The following is an 8,985-nucleotide window of genomic DNA, read 5'->3' on the forward strand; positions in this document are numbered from 1 at the left end:
GGGCGCCCGGGCCGCATGTGGTGGGGGCACGAGGGGCGTGCGGGGTGGGGGGCAGGAGGCGCCGGGGCAGGGCACGGGCGGGGGCAGGGAGCGCTTCAGGGCTCACAGGGCTCAGGGCACGATGCTCCGGTGTGCGTGGGGGTGAGGGCGCAGAGCGCATGGGGAGGGTGGACGGCTAGGAGCGTGGGGCACTCTGGTGGGCGCAGGACACTGCCGGAAGCCGCGGGGTGCTCTGGACTCAAGGGCAGGTCGCGCGGGGGAGGGGTCAAGGGGTCTTGCAGGGGGTGTGGAGCACGCTGACGTACGATGGAGCGTGGGACGCTGGGGGAAGCTGCAGGACACCACGGGGCACTCTGGACACTCGGCGCAGGGGGGGGGGGCGCACGGGGGGAGGGGCGGGTGGCACGGCACGGGGCACACCTGGGCGCCCGGGACGCTCAGGGGCGCTTGGAGAGCGCCTGCCGCGTGGGTAGGGAGAGTTGGGCGCGCGGTGGGGGATGGCGGGGGCGGGGTGGGGCACACGGGGGGGGTGGTGGCTCGAGGCGCGTGGGTGTGGGGCGCGGGGGTCTCGGGGCACATGGGGGCGCAGGGGTCTGGGGCACGCCTGGGCCCCCGGGGCGTGGGGCGCTTTGGGGCGCCTGCTGAGTGTGGATAGGGAATGTGGGGCGCGTGGGGGTTGGGGCGGGTGGGAGGGGTTGTCTGGAGGCGTGCGGGGGTGGGGCGCGGGGGCGCGGGAAGCTTCGGTTTGCTGGGGCTGTGCCTCTGCGTGTGGATAGGGAGCGTGGGGTGCGCTGGGGGGGAGGGGCGCGCTTGGGGGGCTGGGGGTGCGCGGGCGTGTGGCCTAGGGGTTGTGGGGCACGCGCGGGCTGCTGGGGCGTGTGGGGCTTGGTGCCCACGGGGCTAACCCAATGCCGCGATTAGCGGCGGGCGGGATGGTGGGGCGTGCGTCGCGGGGGTGTGTGCTTCCCTCTTTTCCCAGATCTGTGCCTTCCCTCTTCAAAAAGTTCCTAATTTCCCTTGAATACTTACCTTATTTTCCCCTTGTTGTTTGTAGTGCAGCTAGGCGGTCGCCATCTTGACCGGAAGTGTTTTTTTAATATTTTTATTTTATTTATTTGCAAGCAGACAGAGAAGAGAGACAGAGTGAGAGAATGGAGATACCAGGGCCTCCAGCTGTTGCAAATGAACTTCAGATTCATGCACTACTTTTGTGTGTCTGGCTTTACATGGCTACTAGGGAAGCAAATCCGGGTTGTTAGGCTTTGCAGACAAATCCCTTAACCTCTGAGCCATCTCTCCAGCCCCAGAAATCAACTTCATAAAAACATTTCAGACTCAAGACACAAAGTTTTTAAGAATTCTGCATGATACATAATTTGATAAATGATGAAAATTCATTCATTGTTATCGTGAGCTTTCAGGAGGATCTGGTCTTTCTTCCAGCATTCATTTTATGAACATGTTGAAGAATTGAGGTCTAATGTAATCCTTATACATGGAATAGAGAACACCTACAATCACGGCTCCTACCACAAACCCTTGGGCAGCAACTTACATGTGGATAAGGTGAATGGACACTTTCTGATGTCTTCTGTTCTTTAACTTGTAAAGACCATAGAACAGCACAGCCACAAAGCCTGCCACACCTACAGGGACAAAAGGGGAGAGTCTCTAGATTTCCTGATCAGTCGAGATAATTGGCCCTCATCCTCCTCTGCTGACCACTGGTGATTTGAAGACATGTTTCTTCTGCGTGCTAGAAGGCCAGTTCCCCAGCACCTGCTGTCTGTCTCCTGGTGTTCTTTGAGCAGAGCAGGCTTCAGGGGAAGCTCCACAATGGCAGAGGAACACGATGGCATGAGGAGAGGGTGAACATCGCCCCCTGGCCAACATAAGGTGGACAAGAGCAACAGGAGACTATGCCCCTGAATTTCTTGATACTTCTTGGATTCTTCACTAATCTTAATCAACTGGTTGTTGAGATCTTCCATTTCTTGAGTTACCTTCATTCATCTCTTTAGAGTTTTCTAATGTTTTCTTCAATCAAGTTAAGCCTACTGCTAAGAGCTGAATGCTCTAAGAGATGATTCTGTTCAATTTCATTGACACAATTGTTGGCTCTTTGATGGTTTGCTTCCAGTTCAGCAATATTTTTATCAGGGTCTCATTGGTTGTTATTTTTTCATTTTGGGAATGAACTTCCATTGATTTCTCTATGATTTAATTGGGGGCTTCCATTGTAGGAATAGACATCCTGAGTGGAGATGTCTCTATTTTCTAACTTCTGTTGGCTTTTTGCATTGTTGTCTACCCATTTTAGGGAGACTCTTCATTCTAATGAGGAGGAAGGAAGTTTTTATCCTTTGGCCCGTACACCCTCTGACTCAAGAGAGCTGGGATGTTGGTACCCAGTGGTGAGTCAGTATATCAAAATATAAGGCCTGATTCTATAGCTCACAGAGGGACCAGGCCTCTTCAAACAAGGCACAATGGGGCCTACCAGGACCAGGGTACTGGGAGGAGCAATGGAACAGGGATCTGGCCTACTTCATGCCATGCCCTCCAACACACAGACCAGCTCAGGGACTGTGGTGGTTGGATTCAGGTGTCCCCCATAAACTTAGGTGTTCTGAATGTTAGATTCCCAGCTGAGATTAGGGAGTTAATGCCTCATGGAGGCAGTGTATTATTGAGGGCAGGCTTATGGGTGTTATAGCCAGTTTCCACATGCCAGTGTTTGGCATACTCTCCTGTTGCTAGGGTCCACCTTATGTTGGCCAGGGGGTGATGTCCACCCCCTGCTCATGCTACTCTTTTCCCCTGCCATCATGAACCTTCCCTCTCAAGCCTGTAAGCCAAAATAAACTTCCTTTTACCACAAACTGCTCTTGCTTGGGTGATTTCTACCAGCAATATGAACTGGACTACAACAGGGAACTTGGACTAGGGAACTGGGAAGAGCCTGGCCTACTATCTCCACACTATGGGTCCATCCTGCACACTGTAATCACAGGGAACCCAGACTGGGGAGGTGGCAGGGGCCCAGAAACAGGGGTGTGCCCTACTTGCTCCAGACCACTGTGCCTGCCCCAAGTTTTATTCTTAAGTGGATATCTAATCTTTTCAAATTCTTTTTCTGAATTTTTTGTAATTTTTAACATCTTCCATGATTATAAGAAAATATCCCATGGTAATACCCTCCCTCCTCCCTTGTTTTCTGAATTTTTAACATGATCACATAATTTTTATACAATTCATTACATGGTGGATTGCTTATTTATTTATCATTTCATTTATTTAGTTAGAGACAACACCTTGTTCCTCTCTCACTAAGTAACCCAAGGTGGACTCAAACTCATGATCCTCTTTCTTTAGCTTCCCAAGTGAGTTTGAGATTGCAGATATGAATCACCACATCAAGCCTGATGGATTACTTCTAATATGAAATTTGGATCAACTTTGCCTATCCAGAAAAAAAAAATTCTCTTATTCATAATGTGCCATTCTATTACATCTTGCTGCATTCCATATGCTAATATTTTTAACTACCTATAGTCATATGATATTGGTCTTTAGCTACTCATGTTGCCTTTAGTTTGGATATTAGAGTAACAGATCCCTCTTAAATGAAATGACTTTTTCACTATACCTATTTTCTGGAAAAGACAGGTATTTGACACAAATATGAGGCTAGGGAGATGGATCGTTAGTTAAAAGTGCTTAGTTGCAAGTCTGCTGACCTAATTTTGTTCTTCCTCAGAGCCCATGTAAAGTCTGACACAATATGCTATACATATCTGTAATCTCAATATGCCTTTAGTAATGGGAAGTACAGCCAGAATCCAGAAGTTGGCAAGTAACAATAGCAGGCAAGAGTGAATCTGTCTCAGAGAAAGTGGAAGGAAAGGAAAACCACTTGTACATTGTTTTGAGACCTCAACAGGCACATGACGGCATGCATCCACCCAAACATACATCATACACACAAAGAAATGAAACAGCAGAAGTATACTACTTTAAACTTTATTTCTGCTATCACATATTTCAACAGATACATATTGTGTTTCTTAAGACAAGAAAAATTAATATCTTTAGCTTTCACTCATTCATTCTTTCTAGATACTAGCTTGGTTTTGGATGTGTATATTCACTTCACTTTCATTGTTGAACAGTGATTATGTTTGGAGAATTTTATTTCCCTTTCTTCTTGATAGTATGTTTGCTCAAAAACCCAATGCAGTGAAACAGGTGCTGGAGAGATGACTCAGCGGGTATAGCCCGTGACTTGCAACTATGAGAACCTGATTATGGACCCATACCCAAGTGAAAACAAAAGAAGGCTGCAAGTGCCTGTATTCTCAGCACTGTGGCAGTGGAAACAAGAGAACCCTTAGGGCTTGCTGGCTAGTTAGGTTAGCTGAATTGATGGAATCTTTTCTTAAAGAATAAGATGGAAAAAGATTAAGAAAGATACTTGAAATCAATCTCTTGTCTCCACATGCACACACATATGTACACATGCCAAAAGAAGTCTTTATCTTCCCTAAATTCTTTCAGAAACTTACTTATGCAATTCCATGGTTCTTGTATATTCTCTTCCATGTTGCTGCACTGCATCTCCCCAGGAAAGAAAGGGAAGGCATTAAGGGTCCACTGGGTCTTTTAGGAGAGAGCAATCTCTGATAGATCACCAATGGGAGAGGAGGACACAGAGGGGAAAAAAAGAGAATCACTAGTTCTCTTGCTCGCGGGTAGCCCACCATTTCCCCAGTTACCCCAAGCAGCCCCTATAGCTTTGCTAACCACACCCACACATGACTTAGGGCAGGCTCCTCCTGCTGGAGCTCAGGCTCCATCAGTCCATCTGCGGCTGCATGTGCACAGCCCATCTGCCCATGCAAGCTTAGCCTGCTCTGCCCATTTGCCCACTTATTGCTCTAGCTGTCTGCATGTCCATGCGGGGGCTCAGTCCCATTCCACCTGCCCACTTGAGCCCAGTCTCACTCTGCCTCTCTGGCCATGCCAGCTCAGCCCCAATCCCCTGTCTGCCATGCTGGCCGCCTGCCAATCTGCCGGCAGCGGGTGTCCCACTGGGCTTGCAAGCTCAGGCTGATCTGCCCACCGACGTCCCACGTGTTAGCTCAGGACCTCTGCCCATCTTGCCAACCTGCTAGCTCACCCCAGCATCCCCAAGAGGCACCATTTCCTCCAGCCATGGAGACCACAGTCCTACTCTCCCTGTCCATACACTGTGATGGGCAGACCACAGCTCAAAAGAAATAACATGAAAAATCAAATGCAAGAAAATGCAGTAAGATCACCCAGTCCTACAATGAACATCTCTAATCAAAACATAGAAGAGACATTAGGATCAGAACACCAAAATGAAACTATGAGAAATGCAACCCTGACCAAGTTACTGGTAGAACTTGCAGAAAAGCAACAAAGGACTGATAATTGTGTGGATGTTGCCATCACTAGACTAGACCTAATAGATAAGAAAATGGAAGGAATTCAAAAACAGTTAAGAGATATGAAGTAGAGTGAAAACAAAAAGAGGACCTCAAAAATCAGGTAGTGATGCTAAATAAAGACATAAAGTAATGCAAGGAAGAATTCCAGGAAGCATCAAGAAAAATCAGAAAATGATGTAAAAAGGGAGCTTGACAGAGGGATGGAAACTATACATAGAAAAGTAGTAGAAAATGCAAACCTAATTAAACAAGCCCACAACTCCTTAGAAGCTCTCAAGAATACAGTCAGCCATGTGGAGGATAGAAACTCTGATCTGGAAGACAAGATAGAAGAAACAGTTCAAAAGTTCAAGTTCAGTAAGTTAAAAATTTCTGTGAACAGAACAAGAGGGAATTGTGGGATACCTTTAAACATCCTAACATTTGGATCATGGGAATACCAGAAGGGGAAGAAATTCAGACCAAAGGAATGGAGAAATTACTTATCAGTTTGAGATTTTGTTGATGTCTCATTTTAAACATTTTATTGATAATTTCCTTATATGCATAATATATTTTGATCAGAAACCTTTTCTCTTCCAATGTCTTCTTTAGTTTCTCATCTGACACCCCCTTCCATATAGTCCCCTCTTCTTTCTAAGTAGTACCTCTTTTATTTTGATGTCTTTGTTTCTTTTCTTACCTTCCTCCATCATCCATGATGGAATGTTGGTATTCAATATTTTATAGGTCTTGTGCAGGTATTGTGAGTTCATGAATGGATGTTACTACGTTGCTAGAAGACAGCATTTTAAGTTATTCCTCCCCACCCTGTGGCTCTTATATTTGTCTGTACCATCTTCTCTATGATTCTGTAAGCCATGGAAGACGTGACAGAGATGTCACATTTAGTGCCAATCACTCAAGAGTCATTTATTCACAGCACTTTGATGTATTTTGAGTCTAGTAGGTGCCATTGTCTAATTGTTAGCACTTTAGATTCTGAGTTTTGAGTCACCACTGTAGTCACTGACATCTGAAAAAGAAGCTTCACTTACCAAAGATGAGAGCAGCACTAATCTATGGGCATTAACATGCATATTTAGAGGACAGTTTGTTGTATACAACTTAACCATTTTGTTAATCTGGTGACATATCATCATTCTACCTGTTCATTCTTTGACTGCAGACAATCTAGTGAGGTATTTATCATAGGCAAGGTTTATTTCTTGATTTGTAGCATTTGCTGTTGGATATTCTTTACTGTTTCCATTCTCTTGGTTCTATCATTCATCTATTCTTACTTGTCCTCTACTTTTCCAATAGAACTCTTAGCATATCAAGCATAGTAATATTTAAAGTCACTGTCTTAAATTTCAAAATCTCCACCACATCTGTGTCTGGTGGCTTTCTTCTCTTTATTTTTTGTGCTTCTTAATGTTTTTCAACTTCTATTGAATGCTGAAAATGATGTATTGTATAAAATATGCTAAACCAAACAGGTCTCCATTGTGAAGCTTCATATTTTTGTATCTTGGAATTAATTTTTGTTTACTATGACTATAGATATTAGAGCCAAATCTTCTTCCTTGTTTTAGTCATTTTCATTGATTTCTATAGAGACTTCTTAAATTCTGGGACTTGCAAGTCTTTTAGCCCCTAAGCCTATAAGATATAAAACTCTGTTGATATGTTGATAAGTGTGGAGAATGGGGGTGGGTGTTCCTATATTCCTGTAATTGGCATATAGTCTTAGAGACCTGGGTCCCTGACTATGACTTTCACAAGTGCTTTTGCCTTCCAACCACATCAGTCACACAAGAAGTTAAGATAACAATATAGCTGGGAATTTCTATCACCATATACAGAATATATGAGTTGGTAGAAGTTGATATTTCTCTAACCCCTAGTTTGATGAGCCTTTGATAAAGTCCTTGGTAGTTAGGATCTAGTAAAATAGTTTCTCTTCCAAGCAGGCTTTTGGGATACTTAAAAAAGAAATAGTTGCTTTCTCCTGCCCTAAAGAAAGCATGCCTCTGCTTGCAGGTTTCACCCTCACTTCACAACCTGATGGCTCTCCTGCATATAAAGGACAGGTTGTAGATTCTGTTCAATATATTTAACAAGGTGTTTTAATTCTTACACTTGTACACAATTAGCTCCCAGATATCTTTTGAGTTACAATTCTACTTTCAGTGAACTTACTTCCTGTGATGATTAATTTCTGGTTGTCAACTTGACAGGACTTAGAATCACCAAGAAATCAAATTTCATGGCATATCTTGTAGGTAAGATTAATTGAGGTGGAAATATCTACATGAACTGTGGTTAGCACCGTTCTGTGGGTTAGGAGTCCTGGACTATATAAAGAGCAGAAAGCTAGCTGAAAAGAAGCATTTATCACTCTGCTTTGCTTCCTGCCTACTGATGTGATGATGTGACCTTGATGTCCTGCTCTTGCTCATCTTTCCCTGCCATGTTAGACTCTCCCTCAAAACTGCAAAGCAAAATTAAACTCCATTCTCCCTAAGTTGCATCTGATCAAGTATTTTGTCCCAGCATTGAGAAAGTAAATAATATAGATAATTCCTACCAAGAAGTAGAGTTTTTGCTGTAGTAAACCTGACCTTAAGGTTATTCATATGTTTGGACTGATTGATATGAGAAATGTAGAATAATTTGGTATATTCATGTTACAGTTATGTTCTCATTGTTGGAACAAACACTCACCCAACCAAAAGAGTCTAATTGGAGGAAAGGGTTCAACTTTCAGTCTCAAGAAAAAACTTCATCATGGCAGGGAGAAGCATGGCTGATCAGAAGCAGGGCAATGCATCTTATACCTCTGTTGGAAGGTATCAATAGTGAGCTACTAGCAGTGGAAAACTAGGCTAATAAATGTAAAAATTCACCCTCCAGTGACATACCTCTTCCAGCAAGGGTCCATATACCACTACTTTTCCAAACTACCTCCAGCTGGAGTCCAAGTACTCATAACACATGAAGCTATGGAGAATAATTAATTCAAATCACCAAGTCTGGACTATAGAAGCCTTACACTGCTAAACCGAGCTAAATAGGCCATTCAGGTAGGATATTGAAGGAGGTCTCTGATCTCCAAGGTCAGCATAAACAGGCTTCTATCACTGTGTTCCATGGGTGTTAAGCTTTAGTACCATCTGACTGTAGAACTTGGCATCACCACTCACATGGTACTGGATTTGGGAAGATTCAATATAGAGAGGATCATGGGATATTGCACTATAGTTCCAGAGAGCCACTGAGGCTAAGAATGTTAGACAAAGTCAGAGTTGCTGCAAGGATGCCTTATGATTATTCTTTATGAAGCTGTGAAGGTGAACCCTCAATTACAATGGAGCCCCAGGATTTTCCTGATACAAGGACCATAGGATATCTATCAAGAAAAAAATGAGAATTTGAGGTGAATCTAGCCCAAAAGAGGTAATACCTGTAGCCTCTCTGTGTGCAAAGGGCAGACCTACTCATGCCTTTTGGAGCCCAGATGATTTCA

General features: G+C 44.3%; 1 pseudogene; it reads right to left on the minus strand.

Moving 5' to 3' along the window:
- Nucleotides 1–1,446: 1,446 nt before the first annotated feature.
- LOC123459238 lies at nucleotides 1,447–1,742 on the minus strand (annotated as a pseudogene).
- Between the last annotated feature and the right edge of the window lie 7,243 nt (nucleotides 1,743–8,985).

The sequence above is a fragment of the Jaculus jaculus genome, chromosome 3 (assembly GCF_020740685.1).
Source record: "Jaculus jaculus isolate mJacJac1 chromosome 3, mJacJac1.mat.Y.cur, whole genome shotgun sequence".
NCBI classification, from domain to species: Eukaryota; Metazoa; Chordata; class Mammalia; order Rodentia; family Dipodidae; genus Jaculus; species Jaculus jaculus.